This window comes from Balaenoptera borealis (assembly GCF_965194805.1).
Source record: "Balaenoptera borealis genome assembly, chromosome: X".
In the NCBI taxonomy this organism is placed as follows: Eukaryota; Metazoa; Chordata; class Mammalia; order Artiodactyla; family Balaenopteridae; genus Balaenoptera; species Balaenoptera borealis.
Genome location: NC_138881.1, coordinates 58,776,260 through 58,799,681, shown reverse-complemented (window position 1 = coordinate 58,799,681; position 23,422 = coordinate 58,776,260). Strand labels below are relative to the sequence as shown.

Below are 23,422 nucleotides of genomic sequence, written 5' to 3'. Positions count from 1 at the left end.
GTATCAGCCATATGCATACATATATCCCCATATCCCCTCCCTCTTGAGACTCCCTCCCACCCTCCCTATCCCACCCATCTAGGTGGTCACAAAGCACCGAGCTGATCTCCTTGTGCTATGCAGCTGCCCACTAGCTATCTATTTTACATTTGGTAGTGTATATATGTCCATGCCACTCTCTCACTTTGTCCCAGCTTATCCTTCCTCACCCTGTGTCCTCAAGTCCATTCTCTATGTCTGTGTCTTTATTCCTGCCCTGCCACTAGGTTCATCAGTACCATTTTTTTTTTGATTCCATATGTATATGTTAGTATACAGTATTTGTTTTTCTCTTTCTGACTTAACATCACTCTGTATGACAGACTCTAGGTCCATCCACCTCACAATAAATATATCAATTTTGTTTCTTTTTATGGCTGAGTAATATTCCATTGTATATATATGCCACATCTTCTTTATCCATTCATCTGTTGATGGACATTTAGGTTGCTTCCATGTCCTGGCTATTTGTAAATAGTGCTGCAGTGAACATTGTGGTACGTATCCGTTTTTGAATTATGGTTTTCTCAGGGTATATGCCCAGTAGTGGGATTGCTGGGTCATATGGTAGTTCTATTTTTAGTTTTTTAAGGAACCTCCATACTGTTCTCCATAGTGGTTGTATCAGTTTACATTCCCACCAACAGTGCAGGAGGGTTCCCTTTTCACCACACCCTTTCCAGCATTTATTCTTTCTAGATTTTTTGATGATGGCCATTCTGACCGGTGTGAGGTGTTACCTCATTGTAGTTTTGATTTGCATTTTTCTAATAATTAGTGATGTTGAGCATCTTATCATGTGCCTCTTGGCCATCTGTATGTCTTCTTTGGAGAAATGTCTATTTAGGTCTTCAGCCCATTTTTTAATTGGATTGTTTGTTTTTTTGATTTTGAGCTCCATGAGCTGTTTGTATATTTTGGAGATTAATCCTTTGTCTGTTGTTTCATTTGCAAATATTTTCTCCCATTCTGAGGGTTGTCTTTTTGTCTTGTTTATGGTTTCCTTTGCTGTGCAAAAGTTTTAAGTTTCATTAGGTTCCATTTGTTTATTTTTGTTTTTATTTCCATTACTCTAGGAGGTGGGTCAAAAAATATCTTGCTGTGGTTTATGTCAAAGAGTGTTTTTCCTATGTTTTCCTCTAAGAGTTTTATAGTGTCTGGTCTTACATTTAGGTCTTTAATCCATTTGGAGTTTATTTTTGTGTATGGTGTTAGGGAGTGTCCTAATTTCATTCTTTTACATGTAGCTGTCCAGTTTTCCCAGCACAACTTACTGAAGAGGATGTCTTTTCTCCATTATATATTCTTGCCTCTTTATCAAAGATAAGGTGACCATATGTTCATGGGTTTATCTTTGGGCATTCTATCCTGTACCATTGGTCTATATTTCTGTTTTTGTGCCAGTACCATACTGTCTTGATTACTGTAGCTTTGTAGTATAGTTTGAATTTGGGGTGCCTGTTCCTCCAGCTCTGTTTTTCTTTCTCAAGATTGCTTTGGCTATTCATGGTCTTTTGTGTTTCCATACCTATTGTAAAATGTTTTGTTCTAATTCTGTGAAGAATGCCATTGGTAGTTTGATAGGAATTGCATGGAATCTGTAGATTGCTTTGGGTAGTATAGTCATTTTCACAATATTGATTCTTCCAATCCAAGAACATGTTATATTTCTCCGTCTGTTTATATCATCTTTGATTTCTTTCATCAGTGTTTTATAGTTTTCTGAGTACCAGTCTTTTGCCTCCTTAGGTAGGTTTATTCCTAGGTATTTTCGTCTTTTTGTTGTGATGGTAAATGGGATTGTTTCCTTAATTTCTCTTTCTGATTTTTCGTTGTTAGTGTATAGGAATACCAGAGATTTCTGTGCATTAATTTTGTATCCTGCAACCTTACCAAATTCCTTGATTAGTTCTAGCAGTTTTCTGGTAGCATCTTTAGGATTTTCTATGTACAATATCGTGTCATTTGCAAACTGTGACAGTTTTACTAATTCTTTCCCAATTTGTATTCCTTTTATATCTTTTTCTTCTCTGATTGCATGGCAAAGACTTCCAAAACTATGTTGAATAAGAGTGGTGAGAGTGGACATCCTTGTCCTGTTCCTGATGTTAGTGGAAACGCTTTCAGTTTTTCACCGTTGAGTATGATGTTTGCTGTGGGTTTGTCATATATCGCCTTTATTGTGTTGAGGTAGGTTCTCTCTATGCCCATTTTCTGGAGAGATTTTATCATAAATTGGTGTTGAATTTTGTCAAAAGCTTTTTCTGCATCTATTGAGATGATCATATGGTTTATATTCCTTAATTTGTTAATATGGTGTATCACAGTGGTTTGCGTATATTGAAGAATCCTTGCATCCCTGGGATAGATCCCACTTGATCATGGGGTATGATCCTTTTAATATGTTGTTGGATTCTGTTTGCTAGTATTTTGTTCAGGATTTTTGCATCTATGTTCATCAGTGATATTGGTCTATATTTTCCTTTTTTTGTGATATATATTTTTGGTTTTGGTATCAGGGTGATGGTGGCCTCGTAGAATGAATTTGGGAGTGTTCCTTCCTCTGCAATTGTTTGGAAGAGTTTGAGAAGGATCGGTGTTAGCTCTGCTTTAAATGTTTGATAGAATTAGGCTGTGAAGCCATCTGGTCTTTGACTTTTGTTTGTTGGAAGATTTTTAATTACAGTTTCAACTTCATTATTTGTAATAGGTCTGTTTATATTTTCTAATTCTTCCTGGTTCAGTCTTGGAAAATTGTACTTTTCCAAGAATTTGTCCATTTCTTCGTGGTTGTCCATTTTATTGGCCTATAGTTGTTTGTAGTAGTCTCTTATAATCCTTTGTATTTCTGCAGTGTCAGTTGTGATTTCTCCTTTTTCATTTCTAATTTTATTGATTTGCATCCTCTCCTTTTTTTTCCTTGATGAGTCTGGCTAAGGATTTATCAATTTTGTTTATCTTCTCAAAGAATCAACTTTTAGTTTTATTGATCTTTGCTATTGTTTTCTTCATTTCTGTTTCATTTATGTCTGCTCTGATCTTTATGATTTCTTTGCTTCTACTGAGTTTGGGTTTTCTTTTTTCTTCTTTCTCTAGTTGCTTTGGTATAGGGTTAGATTGTTTATTTGAGATTTTTCTTGTTTCTTGAGGTGAGATTGAATTGCTATAAACTTCCCTCTTAGAGCTGCTTTTGCTGTGTCCCATAGGTTTTGGGTCGTCGTGTTTTCATTGTCATTTGTTTCTCTGTATTTTTTAAATTTCTTCTTTAATTTCTTCAGTGATCTCTTGGTTATTTAGTAACACACTGTTTAGCCTCCTTGTATTTGTGTATTTTACAGATATTTTCCTGTAATTGATTTGCAATCTTATAGCGTTGTGGTCAGAAAAGATGCTTGATATGATTTCAATTTTCTTAAATTTTCTGAGGCTTGACTTGTGACCTAAGATGTGATCTATCCTGGAGAATATTCCATGTGCATTTGAGAAGAAAGTGTATTCTGCCACTTTTGGGTGGAGTGTTCTATAAATATCAGTTAAATCTATCTGTGTCTATTGTGTCATTCAAAGCTTGTGTTTCCTTATTTATTTTCTGTTTGCATGATCTGTCCATTGGTGTAAGTGGGGTGTTAAAGTCCCCTACTATTATTATGTTACTGTCGATTTTACCTTTCATGGTTGTTAGCATTTGCCTTATGTATTGAGGTGCTCCTATGTTGGGTGCATACATATTTATAATTGTTATATCTTCTTGGATTGATCCCTTGATCATTTTGTAGTGTCCTTCCTTATCTCTTGTAAGAGTCTTTATTTTAAAGTCTATTTTATCTGATACGAGTATTGCTACTCCAGCTTCCTTTTGATTTCCCTTTGCATGGAATATCTTTTTCCATCCCTTAGCTTTCAGTCTGTATGTGTCCCTAGGTCTGAAGTGGGTCTCTTGTAGACAGCATATATATGGGTCTTGTTTTTGTATCCATTCAGCCAGTTTGTGTCCTTTGGTTAGGGCATTTAATGCATTTACATTCAAGGTTATTATCAATATGTATGTTCCTATTGACATTTTATTAATTGTTTTGGGTTTGTTTTTGTGGGTCTTTTTCTTGTCTTGTGTTTCCCCCCTAGAGAAGTTTCTTTAGCATTTGCTGTAAAGCTGGTTTGGTGGTGCTGAATTCTCTTACCTTTTGTTTGTCTGAAAAGCTTCTGATTTCTCCGTCGAATCTGAATGAAATCCTTGCTGAGTAGAGTAATCTTGGTTGTAGGTTCTTCTCTTTCCTCACTTTAAGTGTATCCTGCCACTCCCTTCTGGCCTGCAGAGTTTCTGCTGAAAAATCAGCTGATAACCTTATGGGGATTCCTGTGTATGTTATTTTTTGTTTTTCCCTTGCTGCTTTTAATATTTTTTCTTTGAATTTAATTTTTGTTAGTTTGATTAATATGTGTCCTGATGTGTTTCTCCTAGAGTTTATCCTTATGGGACTCTCTGCACTTCCTGGACTTGGTGACTATTTCATTTCCCACGTTATGGAAGTTTTTGACTATAATCTCTTCAAATATTTTCTCAGACCCTTTCTTTTTCTCTTCTTCTGGGACCCCTATAATTTGAATATTGGTGCATTTAGTGTTGTCACAGAGGTCTCTGAGATTGTCTTCAATTCTTTTCATTCTTTTTTCTTTATTCTGCTCCTTGGCAGTTATTTCCACCATTTTGTCTTCCACCTCACTTATTCTTCCTTTTGCCTCAGTTCTTCTGTTATTGATTCTTTCTAGTGTATATTTCATTGCAGTTATTGTGTTGTTCATCCCTGTTAAACATTTCTTGTAATTTTTCAATCCGTGCCTCCATTCTATTTCTGAGATTCTGGATCATCTTTGCTATCATTACTCTGATCCTTTTTCAGGTAGATTGCCTATTTCCTCCTAATTTATTTGGTCTTGTAGGTTTTTACCTTGCTTCTTCATCTGTGATGTATTTTTTTGCTGTCTGTGTTTTTTTTTTTTTTTTTTTTTTTTGTTGAGTGGGATTGTGTTCCTGTCTTACTGGTTGTTTGGACTGAGGCTTCCAATACTGGAATTTGTAGGCTGTTTGGTAGAGCTGGGTCTTGGTGCTGAGATGAGGACCTCCGTGAGACCTCACTCCTATCAATATTCCCTGGGGTCTGAGGCTCTCTGTTAATCCAGTGGATCGGACTTGGAACTCCCACCGCAGGAGCTTCAGCCCAACCCCCGGCTTGTGAACCAAGATCCTGCAAGTCACACGGGGTGGGAAAAAAAAAAAAGAACAATAACAAAGTAAAAAATAAAATTAGACTAGGAAACTAACAGATACGTTATGAAGAATATAAAGATAAACATATAGATGAAACAACAACTGGAAGGTAAAACTGAACCACAATAGTAAAAAAGAGGAGGAGAAAAAAGAAAAAGTGGAAAAGGCCATGGCTGTGGTGGGTGGGGCCTAAGCAGGGGCAGGGTTTGGATGGTGGGCGGGGCCTATGCTTAGGACCCACAGGGCTGGAAAAGGCCCTGGGGCGTTTAGGGGGTGGGGCTTAGGCTCAAAGGAACTGAAGGGGCCCTGGCGTGCTCTCCACCTCTGATCTCCCTAGCCTCCCTCCTATGCCCCCAGGACCCACATGGCCTCGAGGGGGCCATTGAGGGTGGGGGACCCGGCCTGGGAGCCCAGCAGGTTTCCCGGGCTTGGGTGGGCGGGGCCCTCCACTCCTCTCCCACCCCTCTGGTCCTGGAGGGGCCCTCCTGACTGCCTGTCTTCTCCCCCCAACCCCTGGCCTCTCCTGTTCTCCCCCTACACTCCCAGGACCAACACAGCACAGAGGGGGCCTCTGAGGGCGTAAGACCCTGCCAGAGAGCCGGGCAGACTTCCCCAGCCTTGAGCAGGGGAAATCCTGGGTGCGCTCACCCCTGATCCAAGCCCCTGAGGGTCCCTCCAGGTGTGGGAACCCCTCCCCCTTCTCAGCCACCCCTCAGGGGTTACAAAACTATTATAGGAATAGTACAAAGAACTCCTGTATACCCTTTTACCAGAGACCCCGTTCAAGTTTCTCAATATTGTTCTTTACACAGAATGGATTCAACCTAGGATTCACCTAGTCGCCAGTCTCTTTCAGTGGAACACTTTCTCACTCTTGCCTTGACTTTCATGACCTTGACAGTTTTGAAGATTACAGAACAGTCATTTTGTAGAATGTGACTTAATTTGTTTTTTAAAAAGTAAAAAGAAATTTTATTGAGATATAATTGACATATAATATTGTATAAATTTGAAGTGTATGACATGTTGATTTGGTACACTTATATGTTGCAATATGATTACTGCAGTAGTGTTAGCTAACACCTTTATCATGTCACATAAATATCATTTTTTTGTGTTGAGAACAGTTAAGCTCTAGTCTTTTAGCAATTTTAAAATTTATAGCACAGTATTGTTGACTGTAATCACTATGTTGTACATTAGATTTCTAGAACTTATCTACTAGTTGCAAGTTTGAACCCTTAAACCCTTCCCAGTTCCCCCATGCTTACCAAATTAAGGTTTGTTCAAAGTTGCCTCATGATTAGACCAGGTTATGAATTTGGGGCCAAAAGATCATAGAAGTGATTCTATTGGGTGGCATGCAGGATCAATTTACTCTATTGTTGGTGGTGCTAACTTGGATTTCTTAGTTAAAATGGTGTCTTCCAGGTTTCGCCTATGTAAACTTAAGTATTTTTTCCCTTTGTTATTTCTAAGTGTTTTGTGAGGTGATACTTTGAGACTATGTAAAATCCAATTTCTCATCCCACTTGCACCATCCATGGAGATTTCTTGCCTAAATTAGTACTGTGAAGGTTGACAACTGGCTATTTTTCTAATTCCATCCTTCTTTTTATATTCATTTGCTGATATTCTACTATAATTTTTACTGTGCTAAAATATATAAAATTTGCCATTTTAACCATTTTAAGTGTACAATTCAGTGGCATTAAGTACATTCACAGTGTTGTACAACCATCACCACTCTGTACCCATAGAAATTATGTACCTATTACACAATTACTCCTCATTACTGCCTCCCCTGCTAACCTCTAATTTACTTTCTGTCTCTATGAATTTGCTTCTTCTAAATATTTCATATAAGTGGAATCATACAGTATTTATCCTTTTATGTCTGGCTTATTTCATTTAGCATTAATATTTTCAAGGTCCATGTTGTGGCATGTATCGAAACTGTATTCCTTTCTATGGTTGAATAATATTTCATTTTATGTATATACCTCATTTTGTTTATCTGTTCATCAATTGATGGATGCTTGAGTTGTTTCCACCTTTTGGTTATTGTGAATAGTGCTGCTATGAACATTGATGTACAAGTATCTGTTCGAATCCCTGTTTTTAATTCTTTTGGATATATATCTAGGACTGGAATGGTTGGTAACATGGTAATTTTATGTTTAACTTTTTGAAGAACCACCAAACTGTTTTTCATAGTGGCTGCACCATTTTACATTCCCACCAGCAGTTGAATGAGGGTTCTAGTTCCTCCACATCCTCACCAACACTTGTTATTTTCTGGGCTTAAAAAAAATGATTATTCTAGCCATCTTAGTAGGTGTGAAGTGGTTTCTCATTGTGCCTTTGGTTTGCATTTTCCTGATATCTAATGACATTGAGCATCTTTTCATGTGCTTATTGGCTATTTATATAGCTTCTTTGGAGAAATGTCTATTAAAGTCCTTTGCCTCTTTTAAAATTCGGTTGTTTTTTTAAGATTACAAATGTATTAATATCAAGTTAAATGTTGTTATAAATGGTGTTATAAGCTGCTGAACATTAAAAGAAATTAGCATTTCTTCTGGTGCCAGTTTTTACAAAATGCTGTGAACTGAACTGTGTCCCCTCTGCCCCGAGTTCGGATGCTGAAGCCCTAACTCTCAATGTGTTTGGTGATAGCACCTTTGGGAGGTAATTAGGTTTAGACGAGGTAGGGCCCTCGTGATGAGATTAGTACCCTTATAAGAAGAGGCACCAGAGAACTTGCCTTCCTCGCACCCCCTGCCCCACCATGCAAGAAGGAAGCTGTCTGCAAACCAGGAAGAGAGCCTTCACCATAGAAGAGTGTTGGCTAAACCTTGATCTTGGACTTTCTAGCCTTCAGAACTGTAAGAAATAAATTCTGTTGTTTAAATAAAAAAATAAATAAATAAAATTGGGTTGTTTTTCCTACAGTGAGGTATCACCTCACTCCAGTCAGAATGGCCATCATCGAGGTTCTTCCCTGATGGCGCAGTGGTTAAGAATCTGCCTGCCAATGCAGGGGACAAGGGTTCGAGCCCTGGTCCAGGAAGATCCCACATGCTGCAGAGCAACTAAGCCTGTGTGCCACAACTACTGAGCCTGAACTCTAGAGCCTGCGAGCCACAGCTACTAGGCCACGTACCACAACTACTGAAGCCCGTGCACCTAGAGGCCGTGCTCCGCAAAAAGAGAAGCCACCGCAATGAGAAGCCTGTGCACTGCAACGAAGAGTAGCCCCTGCTCGCCGCAACTAGAGAAAGCCTGTGCGCAGCAACGAAGACCCATTACAGCGATAAATAAATAAATAAATAAATAAATAAATAAATAAATTTTTAAAAAATTAAAAAGAATGGCTATCATCAAAAAGTCTAAAAATAAATGCTGGAGAGGGTGTGGAGAAAAAGGAACCCTCCTACACCGTCAGAGGGAATGTAAATTGATGCAGCCACTATGGAGAACAGTGTGGAGGTTCCTTAAAAAACTAAAAACAGAGTTACCATATACGATCCTGCAATCCCACTCCTGGGCATATATCCGGAGAAAGCTATAATTCAAAAAGATACTTGCACCCCAATGTTCATTGCAGCAGTATTTACAATAGCCAAGACATGGAAGCAACCTAAGTGTCCATCAACAGATGAATGGATAAAGAAGATGTGTGTGTGTGTGTGTGTGTGTATATATATGTATATATGAACACAATGGAATATTATTCAGCCATAAGAAAGAATGAAATAATGCTATTTGCAGCAACATGGGTGGACATAGAGATTATCATACTAAGTGAAGTAAGCCAGACAAAGACAAATATGATACTGCTTATATGTGAAATCCAAAAAAAAAGATACAAATGAGCTTATTTACAATATACAAACCGACTCAGAGACATAGAAAACAAACTTTTGTTTACCAAAGGGGAAAAGTGGGGGGAGGGATAAATTAGGGGTTGGGATTAACATATACACACTACTATTTATATAAAATAGATGACCAACAAGGACCTACTGTATAGCACAGGGAACTATGCTCCATACTCTGTAATAACCTATATGGGAAAAGAATCCCTCTCTCTCTCTCTCTCTCTCTCTCTCTCTCTCTCTCTCTCACTCTCTCTCTCTCTCTCTCTCTCTCTCTCTCTCTCTCTCTCTCTCTCTCTATATATATATATATATATATATATATATATATATATATATACACACACACATGTATATATAATATACATATATATATACATATATATGTGTATATATATGTATATATATCTGAATCACTGTGCTGTACACCTGATAGCATGACATTGTTAAAATCAACTATACTTCAGGAAAAATAGGGCTGTTTTTCTTTTGGTTGTTGAGTTGTAAGACTTCTTTATATAGTCTGGATATTAAACCCTTATATGATTTGCAAGTATTTTTGCCCATTTTGTGGGTTGTCTTTTCACTTTTTTTTTTCACTTTTTTTGATAGTGTCCTTTGATGAACAAAATTTTTTCATTTTGATGAAGTACAATTTATCGGTTTCTTTTGTTGCCTGTGCTTTTGGTGTCATATTTAAGAAACTATGACCAAATTCAAGGTCATGAAGGTTTTCCCCTATATTTTTCTCTGAGAGTTTTACAGCTTTAGCTCTTAAATTCAGGCGTTTGATCCATTTTGAGTTAATTTTGTGTATGGTGTAAGGTAAGGGTCTAACTTCATTATTTTACATGTGGATATCCAATTATTCTAGTACAATTTGTTGAAGAGATTATTCTTTCCCAGTTGAATGTTCTTGCATCCTTGTCGAATCCTAAAGATGCTACCAGAAAACTACTAGAGCTAATCAGTGAATTTGGTAAAGTAGCAGGATACAAAATTAATGCACAGAAATCTCTGGCATTCCTATACACTAATGATGGAAAATCTGAAAGTGAAATTAAGAAAACACTCCCATTTACCATTGCAACAAAAAGAATAAAATATCTAGGAATAAACCTACCTAAGGAGACAAAAGACCTGTATGCAGAAAATTATAAGACACTGATGAAAGAAATTAAAGATGATACAAATAGATGGAGAGATATACCATGTTTTTGGATTGGAATAATCAACATTGTGAAAATGACTCTACTACCCAAAGCAATCTACAGATTCAATGCAATCCCTATCAAACTACCACTGGCATTTTTCACAGAACTAGAACAAAAAATTTCACAATTTGTATGGAAACACAAAAGACCCCGAATAGCCAAAGCAGTCTTTTTTTTTTTAAAATATTTATTTATTTATTTATTTATTTATTTATTTATTTATGGCTGTGTTGGGTCTTCGTTTCTGTGCGAGGGCTTTCTCTAGTTGTGGCAAGCGGGGGCCACTCTTCATCGCGGTGCGCGGGCCTCTCACTATCGTGGCCTCTCTTGCTGCGGAGCACAGGCTCCAGAATGCGCAGGCTCAGTAATTGTGGCTCACGGGCCCAGCCGCTCCGCGGCATGTGGGATCTTCCCAGACCAGGGCTCGAACCCATGTCCCCTGCATTGGCAGGCGGATTCTCAACCACTGCGCCACCAGGGAAGCCCGCCAAAGCAGTCTTGAGAACGAAAAATGGAACCGCTGGAATCAGGCTCCCTGACTTCAGACTATACTACAAAGCTACAGTAATCAAGACAGTATGGTACTGGCACAAAAACAGAAATATAGATCAATGGAACAGGATAGAAAGCCCAGAGATAAACCCACACACATATGGTCACCTTATCTTTGATAAAGGAGGCAAGAATATACAGTGGAGAAAAGACAGCCTCTTCAATAAGTGGTGCTGGGAAAAGTGGAGAGCTACATGTAAAAGAATGAAATTAGAACACTCCCCAACACCATGCACAAAAATAAACTCAAAATGGATTAAAGACCTAAATGTAAGGCCAGACACCATCAAACTCTTAGAGGAAAACATAGGCAGAACACTCTATGACATAAATCACAGCAAGATCCTTTTTGACCCACCTCCTAGAATAATGGAAATAAAAACAAAAATAAACAAATTGGGCCTAATGAAACTTAAAAGCTTTTGCACAACAAAGGAAACCATAAACAAGACCAAAAGACAACCCTCAGAATGGGAGAAAATATTTGCAAGGGAAGCAACTGACAAAGGATTAATCTCCATAATTTAAAGCAGCTCATGCAGCTCAATATCAAAAAAACAAATAACCCAATCCAAAAATGGGCAGAAGACCGAAATAGACGTTTCTCCAAAGAAGATATACAGATTGCCAACAAACACATGAAAGAATGCTCAACATCACTAATCATTAGAGAAATGCAAATGAAAACTACAATGAGGTATCACCTCACACCAGTCAGAATGGCCATCATCAAAAAATCTGGAAACAATAAATGCTGGAGAGGGTGTGGAGAAAAGGGAACCCTCTTGCACTGTTGGTGGGAATGTAAATTGATACAGCCACTATGGAAAACAGTATGGAGGTTCCTTAAAAAACTACAAATAGAACTACCATACGACCCAGCAATCCCACTACTGGGCATATACCCTGAGAAAGCCATAATTCAAAGAGTCATGTACCAAAATGTTCATTTTAGCTCTATTTACAATAGCCAGGACATGGAAGCAACCTAAGTGTTCATCGACAGATGAATGGATAAAGAAGATGTGGCACATATATACAATAGAATATTACTCAGCCATAAAAAGAAACGAAATTGAGTTATTTGTCGTGAGGTGGATGGACCTAGAGTCTGTCATACAGAGTGAAGTAAGTCAGAAAGAGAAAAAGAAATACCGTATGCTAACACATATATATGGAATCCAAAAAAAAAAAATGGTCATGAAGAACCTAAGGGGCAAGATGGGAATCAAGACAGACCTACTAGAGAATGGACTTGAGGATACCGGGAGGGGGAAGGGTAAGCTGGGACAAAGTGAGAGAGTGGCATGGACATATATACACTACCAAACGTAAAGTAGATAGCTAGTGGGAAGCAGCTGCATAGCACAGGGAGATCAGCTCTGTGCTTTGTGACCACCTAGAGGGGTGGGATAGGGAGGGTGGGAGGGAGGGAGATGCAAGAGGGAAGAGATATGGGAACATATGTATATGTATAACTGATTCACTTTGTTACAAAGCAGAAACTAACACACTATTGTAAAGCAATTATACTCCAATAAAGATGTTAAAAAAATAAAATAAACTAAAATCTTCACCATCTAAAAAAAAAATCATTTGACCATAGATATCAGTTATATTTCTGTGCTTTCTATTGTATTGTATTGGTCTATATGTCTATTTATATACCAGTATCACACTGATTATTGTAACTTGGTTGTACTGTACATTTGAAATCAGGAAGTGGGAGATCTCCAACTTTGTTCTTTTCCAAAATTATTTTGGCTCCTCTGGGTCCCTTGAGAATCTATATGAATTTTAGCATAGGTTTTTTTTTTAAAGTTTTATTTATTTATTTATTTATGGCTGTGTTGGGTCTTCATTTCTGTGCGAGGGCTTTCTCTAGTTGCGGCAAGCGGGGCCACTCTTTATCACGGTTCGCGGGCCTCTCACTATCGTGGCCTCTCCTGTTGCGGAGCACAGGCTCCAGACGCGCAGGCTCAGCAATTGTGGCTCACGGGCCCAGTTGCTCCACGGCATGTGGGATCCTCCCAGACCAGGGCTCGAACCCATGTCCCCTGCATTGGCAGGCAGACTCTCAACCACTGTGCCACCAGGGAAGCCCTTAGCATAGGTTTTTAAAATTTCTTCAAAAAGGGCTATTGAGCTTTTGATAGGTGTTACGTTGAATCTATGTATCTCTTTGGATAGTGTCATTTTTACAATACTGTCTTTCAACCCATGAGAGTGAGATGTCTTTCTGTTTATTTAGGTCTTTAATTTCTTTCAGCAGTGTTTTCTAGTTTTCAGTGTACAAGTCTACACCTCCTTGGTTAAGTTTATTCCTAAATATTTTATTCTTTTTGATGATATTGTAAATGGGATTTTTTTCTTAATTTTCTTAATTGATTGCTCATTTCTGGTGTATAGAAATGTAACTGATTTTGTGTGTTGGTTTTGTAACCTGCAATTTTGCTGGATTCATTTATTACCTCTACATTTTTAAAAGGTTCTTTAGGATTTTATACATAGAAGATCATGTCACCTGTGAATAGAGATAGTTTTACTTCTTCCTTTCCAATATGGATGTCTTTTGTTTCTTTTTCTTGTTTAATTGCTCTGACTAGAACTTCCAGTACTAAGTTGAATAGATGTGATGAAAGCTGGCATCATGTCTTGTTTTTGATTTTAGAGGACAAGCTTTCTGTCTTTCACCATTGAATATGATGTTAGCTGTTTCTCATATACAGCTTTCACCATGTTGAAGAAGTTACCTTCTATTCCTTGTTTGTGTGTTTTTATTGTGAAAGGTTGTTGGACTTTGTGAAATGCTTTATTTTTAATCAATTGAGATTTGCGTGTGTTTTTTTCTATAAATTTTGATACATCATATTGTTTTCTTTATTGAGAGAAGATTGCGCTCATCAGGCAGCTTTACTGCTTAGTACTTCAGTGTATATTTCTTAAGAATAGAATAGCCCCTCTTTATAAACACAGTAAAGTGATCAAATTCAAGGAATTTAACATTCATAAGTTCTTTTTTTTTTAAGGGCATGTCCTAAAGCTTTTTTATTTTATTTTATTTATTTTTTGGCTGCATTGAACCCATGGCCCCTGCATTGACAGGTGGATTCTTAACCACTGTGCCACCAGGGAAGTCCCATAAATTCTTTAGTGTACAATCCATATTCTAATTTTGTTAATTGTACTTTATTATTAATTTTTTTAATAATTTTTTTTTTTGGCCATGCGGCATGTGGGATCATAGTTCCCTGACCAGGGTTCAAACCTGTGCCCCCTGCATTGGAAGCATGGCATCTTAACCACTGGGCCACCAGGGAAGTCCTAATTGTACTTTATAGCATATGTTTTTTCCCTCCAGCCCAGGATCCAGTTCAGGGTTATGCTTTGCATTTAGTTGTTCTGTCTCTTTAGTATCCTTAGTAATTTGCCTTTATCTTTTATGAAATTGGCATTTTCAGAAGAGCTTTATTGAGGTATAGTAAATCACATACATTTAAATTGTACAGTTTGATGAGTTTTGGCATATGTATACACTCATGAAACCATCATTACAATCAAGATTATGAGCCTTTCCATAACCCCCAAAAGATTTCTTTTGTCCTTCCTCTTCCCCCTCCCCTGCCACCTCCTTCATACCCAGGCACCACTGATTAATTTTGTCTTTATAAATTTGTCTGCATTTTCTGGAATTTTTATGTAAATGGAATCATACAGTATATCCTTTTTTTGATTTGGCTTCTTTCACTCAGTATAATGATTTTGAGATTTATCCATGTGTTTTTTCATATCAATAGTTTGTTCTTTTTTATTGCAGAGTAAAATTCTATTATATGGATATACCACAATTTGTTTATCCAGTCATCTGTTGATGTATATTCAGATTTTTTCCAGTTTTTAGCTGTTTTTAAATCTAATACAAATAGAACTGCTTTAAATATTCATGTATAAGTTTTTGTGTGGATATATGTTTTTATTTCTCTTGGGTATCGTAGGAGTGGAATGGCTGAGTCATATGTTAGATGTATGTTTAACATTTTATGAAACTAGTACAGTGTTTTCCTAAGAGGTTGAACCATTTTATGCTCCCACCAGCAGCATATGAGAGTGCAGGTTGCTTTACATCCTTACCAACACTTGGTATGGTCAGTCCTTTTACTTTTACCTATTAGAGTTGTGATATAGTGGTTTTATTGTTCCTTTATAAGAATTGCATTGCTTTTCTATTTGTTTTCATGATTATTCCTTTGTCTTTAGTTTTCAGCAGTTAGCTTATGGTGTGTCTGAGCATGATTTTTTTTGGACTTATCCTGTTAGGGATTTGCCGAGCTTCATTTTTTTAAACAATTTTATTGAGGTGTGATTGACAAACCAAAAACTGCATAATTAATCTATAAAGTTTGACAAGTTTAGAGGTAAGTATACATCTGAGAATTCATCACCACCAATCCGTGCCATAAACATATTAATTACCTCCAAAAGTTTCCTACCACCCTCTTTATTTATTATTATTTTTATAAGAACACTTAATATAAGATCTACCCTCTTAGAAAAATTTTAAGTATACAATACAGTATTGTTAACAGGCAATATGCTGTAAAGTAGATCTCTAGGACTTATTCATCTTGCATAACTGAAACTTTGTACCTTTTGACTAATACCTCCTCATTTTCTCCTTCCTCCACCCCTGGAAGCTACCATTTTACTCTGTGTTTCTATGAGTTGGACTATTTTAAATTCCTCATATAAGTCAGATCATGTAATATATTTGTCCTTTTGCACCTGCTTTTTTTCCCCTTAATATTTATTTATTTGGCTGCATTGGGTCTTAGCTGCCGTGCACAGTCTTCTCTCTAGTTGTGGCGTGCAGGTTCCAGAGTGCATGGACTTGGTTGCCCCTTGGCACGTGGGACCTCAGTTCCTGGACCAGGGATCAAATCCGCATCTCCAATACTCGGTCTCCAATTTTGAGCTCTCTTTCTCCTTTCTTGATTGAGCCGGCCTCTGAAAGGTTGGAAATAGATTCACTGGTGGTTTTTGTAAGGTTGCTGATCTGAGACATAGCTGAAGGTTCCTTTGCGGTTGGCTGGGGCGATTTATGGGGAATATTTGAGGGGGTGGCTGGGGAAGAGGACACCATGCTGGCTGTTGAAGTGGACAGAGGCGAAGTCGCTCTGGAAGCATGAGTTGTCTGCAGGCCGTCGGCTTCATCTTCTGCCTGCACCTTCCTCGTCAACTTTGAAGGTCGGGTGAATATGCCCTTTAAAGGCTCACACTGGAAATACCGAATTCCTGCCACTGAACCATCATTCTTGCCTATGGGTTCATCTAAAACGATCCTGGCCCGTTGGCCTGGTGCAAACTGGGTTTCTCCCAGGAACTGGATAAATCCAGTCTTGTTCCCATTCACCCAGACTCACTCTCCAACTCGAAAATCATCCACAAACTCCTCTTGTGTCTCAGTAGACGGAGTGCTTGATGCTTTTTCACTGGTTATTGTTTTTTCTCTTGGAGCTGCAACAGAAGCAGGTGTCTTCAAGGCTGTGCTTCCAGGCTTAAGGATCTTCGTAGGGGCCTTAAGCCCACTTGGTTTTAGCATACTCATTGTCCTTAGTATATCAGAGCTGTTTTTCCTTTGCCTGTTGCCACTATCTTTCTCCAGTCATTGATAGAACTGTGGGTGTTTCTATAGTGGAGTCAGTCTCTGGGTTAAATCATCGCTCACTGCCGCCACCTCGGTCACCGCCAGTCACCGCCACCTGCCCCACTGCAGCAGCAGCAGCAGCAGCAGCAGCAGTAGCAGTAACAGCAGCCGCGCGGCCACCGCCTCCTGCCTCCGGGCTCGTCGGCTCCGGGTGGGGGAGAGCGTCACGCGCCGCCACGGGGCCGGGCAGGCGGGCATGTGCCACCTCTGCACCTGCTTTTTTAATGTAGCGTAATGTCCTCCAGGTTCATCAATGCTGTCACAATTGGCAGTTTTTCCTTCTTTTTTTTATAGCTGAATGATATTCCAGTGTATACATATACCACATTTTCTGTATCCATTCTTCCATCAATGGACATTTAAGTTGCTTCCATGTCTTAGCCATTGTGACTAATGCTGCAGTGAACGTGGCAGTGCAGATATCAATTTGAGATTATGATTTCAATTCCTTTGGTTGGATCACATGGTAGTTATGTTTTTAATTTTTTGAGGAACCCATAGTGTTTTCCATAGTGGCTGTACCAATTTACCAATTTACATTGCATTACAAGGATTCCATTTTCTCCACATCCTCAGTAGCATTTGTTATCTCTTGTCTTTTTTTTTTATTCTTTTTTAAATAAATTTATTTATTTTATGTATTTATTTTTGGCTGTGTTGGGTCTTTGTTGCTGCGTGTGGACTTTCTCTAGTTGCGGCGAGTGGGGGCTACTCTTTGTTGCAGTGCGCGGGCTTCTCACTGCGGTGGCTTCCCTCGTTGTGGTGCATGGGCTCTAGGCGTGTGGGCTTCAGTAGTTGTGGCACGCGGGCTCAGTAGTTGTGGCACACAGGCTCAGTAGTTGTGGCGCACACGCTTAGTTGCTCCGCGGCATGTGGGATCTTTCCAGACCAGGGATCGAACCTGTGTCCCCTGCATTGGCAGGTGGATTCTCAACCACTGCGCCACCAGGGAAGCCCCTCTCTTGTCTTTTTGATAATACCCATTCTAAAAGGTGTGAGGTAATATCTCATTGTGGTTTTGATCTACAATTTCCTGATGATTAGTGATGTTGAGTACGTTTTCATGTACCTATTTATTGGCCAAGTGCCTGGGACACCAATGGTTGGGAATTTAGGGTTTTTTTTGTTATAATCTTATAGGTACTTGATGCTCTGTTCTCTTTTTTTCAGTCTTTTTTCCTGTCTGCTTTTTAGACTGGATAATTTATATTGATCTATTTTCAAGTTTACTGTCTCTCTCCTTTTTCACATCCATTCTGCTATTGAGTCCATCCAGTGAGGTATTTGGGTTTTTTTTTTTAATTTTGCTTATTATATTTTCCAGTGTGAACATTCCCATTTGGTTCTTTATAGCTTCTATTTCAGGTGTTAGCAAACTTTCTGTAAAGGACAAGATATATTTTAGGCTTTGTGAATCACATACAGTCTATGTTGCATAATCCTTTTCAACAATCTTTCAAAATGTAAAAATAATTTTTGCTCATAGTCTGTGTTGGCCCACAGCTTGCAGTTTGCTGATCTCTGTTCTGTTTATTTGATGAGAGTTTCTATTTTTCTGTTTGTGTTGAGAGTGTTCATAATTGCATGTTCAAACAGTTTTATAATGGCTGCTTTAAAGTCCTTACTAGGTAATTCCAAATTCTGTGTCATCTCATTGTCAACTTCTGTTCATTGTCTTTTTTCATGTGAGTTGAGATTTTTAAGGGTCTTCATAGATTAGTTTTTTATTGTGTCTAGATATTTTGAATATTATGTTATGAGCCTCTGGGTCTTGTCTAAATTTTATAGAAATGTTGATGTTTTTATTTTAGCTGTCAATCAACCTGGTTAAATTCATGCCACAGTTTTCAAATTCTGGGGGCTGTGGTTCCAATATCAATTTAGTTTTCAAAGCCTGTGCAGTGCTATTCAGATTTGTCCTGCATGTGCAGGACACTCATTGGTCAGTCTGGTACTAGTGGATGTCTGTCCCTTAGTTCAGTTCTCACAGTCTTTGGTATGCTAATCAGGATTAGATCCATGCTTGCTCAGGCTGTTTATAAACAACATGATGGTGTTGCTTTTCTGGGCTCCTCTCTCCATCATCTTTTTAGTAGTTTCTGGTTCCCTTGAGCTACCCTTTTCAGTCCTCCAGCCAGTGACTCTCCATATCTGCAGTTGGACTACATCTGGGGCCAACCAGTGGGAAGTCAGAGAGAAAAAAAGCAATGTTTTTTCCCCATCCTCTTGGAACTGCAGCTCCCTGAATGGAGAGAAAGGTTTCTCTCCTCAAAGTTTCAATTCTTGTGGTTTCCCCTAGCTGCATTGTTGTTGCCACCATGGAATTGCTTGGGGACTGAGTCACAGAGAATGGAGGAAAGAAAAAATAAAAACCAAAACAGGATTTCTGTACTCTCTCTGAATAACTCAAGCCAGAACTAGAGATGCTTTCTCAGTCTGAAGCACAATGCTCACTGCTTAGTTTCTGGCTATGCATTAATTTAGACTAGGGTATACCAGAGGAAAAGAATGGTAAGTTCACTACCAGGTTGGTGTTACTTTGAATTCTGGTATTCTTCCCCTATCTGCCTTCTGTTCTTTTCTTTTCCGAGACTTTGAATAGCTCCATGCAGTTAGTTCAGGTTTTATAGTTAACATTCATTCAGTGGGAGAGAAAGGGTGGCATGTGTTTATTATATCTTACATACTCAGAACTGTAACTCTATTTATTTTGATACTCAAATTTTCCCAGATTTGGCCGCTAGGAGCCCCTTTAAGCTGACTTCTATGTCTTTTTAACATATTGCCATCGCTTGTGAACATTTCTTTCCTTTCTGGCTCCCTAAAATGTTCCAGGCTCGTCCTGTACTCTCCTGCTCAAGCCATGGAATTAGCTCTTTTTCTCTCAGGAGCCTTGGTTCCTTTTGGTGGAAAATGTTATTCAGAAGCCAAAATCTGGGCACTAGGTGTGCTTATTGTTTTGGGGTGTCACTGCTGTCAGATCCTCTCAGTGAACTGAGCATATATATACACTTAAACATTTGTTTATATACATATATATTTATATATAACATATACATATGTAATATATACACATATTTCCACCCATATTTATCTGTGTCATGTATCTATCTATCTATCTATCTAATCTACTGAAAACCATGATACCTTCAATTCTAGTCCAACACCAAAGTATTCATCTTAGTGTTCTTCCTTTCCATATTTCTAATTCTCTTCTCCAGTAATGAGGAACCTGGCTTCTATTATCCTTAATGTATTTGCTTATTTAATCAGTCCCTCTGTATGTAACCAGTCTCCCATCCCCTCTGCCACCCTCTCCAGTGTGAGGGTGCCCTACTCTCCCTGTTCATGCTCTGAATCTTTATTCTGGGTGTACATCCTCCGCACCCTGGTCCAACACCGTATGCCTGGCCATTACTCCATGTAGATGCTCTGTTACTGGGCTCTGACTCTCTGTGCTCATCCCCTGGGTGAATGAACAATACATTTTTATACTGCTAGAATCTTATCAAGGAAACCACGCAGTTCCCAGAGTCTCTGTCCCTCTGGAAAATTATAGAACTTTAAAAGTAAATTCCTAAAACCCTGTAAGTCAAGTGATTATGTTACAGAGAAGAGAAAGTATACACAGAAACTGGGTACGAGGCATGGCTGACTTGATGTCAACATGTCTGTATTCCTTAGAAGAGGATTTTATGAAGTTCTAAAAAACCAAAAACCAAAATACCTACTCTAAAGTAAAACTCAATTAGCTTCTATTTTAAAGTACATGTATACCACACAACACTTCTAGGAGCTTGATGGAAGTGTTGCGAAATCATGCGAATCATGCGAAATAATGAAATGGTTGGAAATAATTGGTTTGGTGTATAGCTTCTGTAGGTACATAGTGAAAAATCAATTAACTGGATTAATTGGGACATAGTGATATGTTGTTTAACTGAACTTCATTTTGTGAGAGGAAATTCTAGCAATTTAAGCATTTATTTAAAAGTGCATATACTTACTTACCTTGGTAAGTAGAACATAGAGACAGTTTCTTTGATATTTGAGACTCTTGTAATTACTCAAAACAAGGTTCATGATCTGTGTAGAATATTATAGAAGGGACTACTTACTAGTGTGGCCAGTTGTAAGATATTTCACTGCTCTGAAAATCAGTGTCCTCATCTGTAAAATGATTGCATGACAACAAGTTAACAAGTGTCCCTTCAGTACAAAAATTCCTATTCTTGATTTAGAGAGGCCCTGGGCCAGATCCCAGAATGTATGTGTCTATGTGTGCATTTTTAATGGCAAAAATCTCTTAACAGGTTGTTTACTTATTTAACTTTTTCTCCTCAAAGTTTGAAACTTTAATCAGAATTTTATTTTTATTAGTTGATTTGTGTGTTCGACTTGCTTTTATCTTTCATTTCTATTCTTAGCTTGCTCTAGAATTTATTTTCAGTGTAGAGTTTTAATTCATTATGAAAGTTTCATTTACACAAGGAAAAAGGCCAGTGGGACTCTGGAACCCTTCGAAGTAATTAATTCAAGATTCAGCTAGATTTCATTGCTGTTCTGTAGGGGCACAAAGCTTTTAAGTGAAGTCTAAGCTGCCTGGACTTTATTATCATGATTTTATTCTCTTTTGCCTACTTAAACTTACCATTTTATAGCCAAATATTTGAAACATATGTGTAAGATTGTGTATGTCTCTCCTTCCATAGCAAACTCTAATCTCATAGCACACAAATGAATTACTCCTCTGAAAGTAAAATTCAGTTTTCTGCCTGTTGTGGCTAGTGGGATATGATTGCTTTCTCTGACCCTTTCCACCCACTGCTTCGTGTATCTGGGAGAGTGTTAACTCACTTAAGGGTATCAACTTCATTACAAACTCAGAATCATTTGAGCCTTAAATATGACTTACTGGAATCTTTGTAATGGCATGTTCCATTAAATTTTAAGTGAGTTATATACTTTTTAACTAAATACCTATAGCATATGGAAAGCCTGGTCAGACTTGTTCATGTTCTTGGCTGCAGTGAGGCTCTTTATGTAGCCATTAGAACATTAATGCTTCCAACAAATATCAATGTTTATTTTTAATTCAGGCTATCATTGTTATTTTTAAATGTATATGGTTTACTTTTTATGCCTACTTTTTATGCATAATTTTAATTTTTTATCAGTGTATATATGCACATAGTTTAAAGAGAAAAATAATTCTACAATTCATGTTTCAAAATTACCTGTCCCACACCCCTCTTCTTTTTGTACCTTTAAAATGTTACTCTACCATCACTTCTATCTAGTTACAGAACATTTTTAGCACCCCAAAGTAAAATCCCATACTGTTGGAAACACCAGTCTGCTTTCTATATCTATGGATTTAATTTGTGACTGAATGATACTCCATTGTATGGATATACCACAGTTTCTTTATCCATCATTGGTTGATGGACATCTGAGTTGTTTCCACCTTTTGACTATTGTGAATATTGCAGTTATGAACATTTGAGTACAAGTATTTGAGTACCTGTTTTCAATTTTTTTAGATATATACCTAGGACTGGAATTGCTGGGTCATATGATAATTCTGTGTTCAACTTTTTGATGAAGTGTCAAATTGTTTTCCACATTGGCTATATATACCACTTTACATTATCATCAACAATGTATGAGGGTTCCAGTTTCTCCATTTCCTCACCAATGCTTCTTATTTTCCGACTTTTAAAATTAAAGCCATCCTAGTGCGTGTGAAGTGGTATCTTGATTTGCATTTCCTTAATGACTTAATGTTGAATGACTTAACGTTGAACACCTTTTCATGTGCTTGTACAAATGTTCACCATTTGTATGGCCATTTTCTGTTCTTTGGAGGAATGTGCGTTCAAGTCTTCTGCGCATTAAAAAAATTTTTTTAATTAAAAAAATTTTTGACTGCACCACATAGCTTGCGGGATCTTAGTTCCCCGACCAGGGATTGAACCTGTGCCCCCTGCAATGGAAGCGTGGAGTCCTGACCACTGGACTGCCAGGGAATTACCATTTGCCCATTTTTAAATTAGATTATCTTTTGGTGACTGAGTTATAGTATTTTGGCTACTACACATGTGTCAGATATATCGTATGATTTGCAGATATTTTCTGTATACTCTATGTTGTATATTCATTCTCTTGATAGTATCCTTTCATGTACAAAAGTTTTAAAATTTTTTTTAAGATTTTTTTAATGCTTTTTATAAAATTTATTTTTTTAATTTATTTATTTTTGGCTGCATTGGGTCTTCGTTGCTGTGCGTGGGCTTTCTCTAGTTGCGGAGAGTGGGGGCTACTCTTCGTTGCGGTGCGCAGGCTTCTCATTGTGGTGGCTTCTCTTGTTGGGGAGCACGGGCTCTAGAGTGCAGGCTCAGTAGTTGTGGTGCACGGGCTTAGTTGCTCTGTGGCATGTGGGATCTTCCCAGACCAGGGCTCAAACCCGTGTCCCCTGCATTGGCAGGCAGATTCTTAACCACTGCGCCACCAGGGAAGCCCCAGAAGTTGTAAATTTTGATGAAATCCAACTTATTCACTTTTTCTTCCATTGCTTGTGCTTTGGGGTGTCAGATCTAAGATTCCACTGCCAAATCCAAGGTTATGATAATTTACCCATGTATTTTCTTCTAAGGTTTTTTTTTTATAGTTTTAGCAGTTAAAATGATAAGAATCTTTGACTCATTTTGACTTAATTTTTGTATATGGTGTTAGGTAGGGGTCCAAATTCATGTAGAAATCCAGT

At 38.0% G+C, this 23,422-nt stretch overlaps 1 protein-coding gene across 1 annotated transcript in view; it reads left to right on the top strand.

Annotated features, from left to right (window-relative positions):
- The window catches only part of LOC309620325 (testis-expressed protein 11-like), a 190,795-nt gene that overhangs the window by 84,548 nt on the left and 82,825 nt on the right, over nt 1-23,422 (top strand). The gene's annotated exons all lie outside the window — the stretch shown is intronic.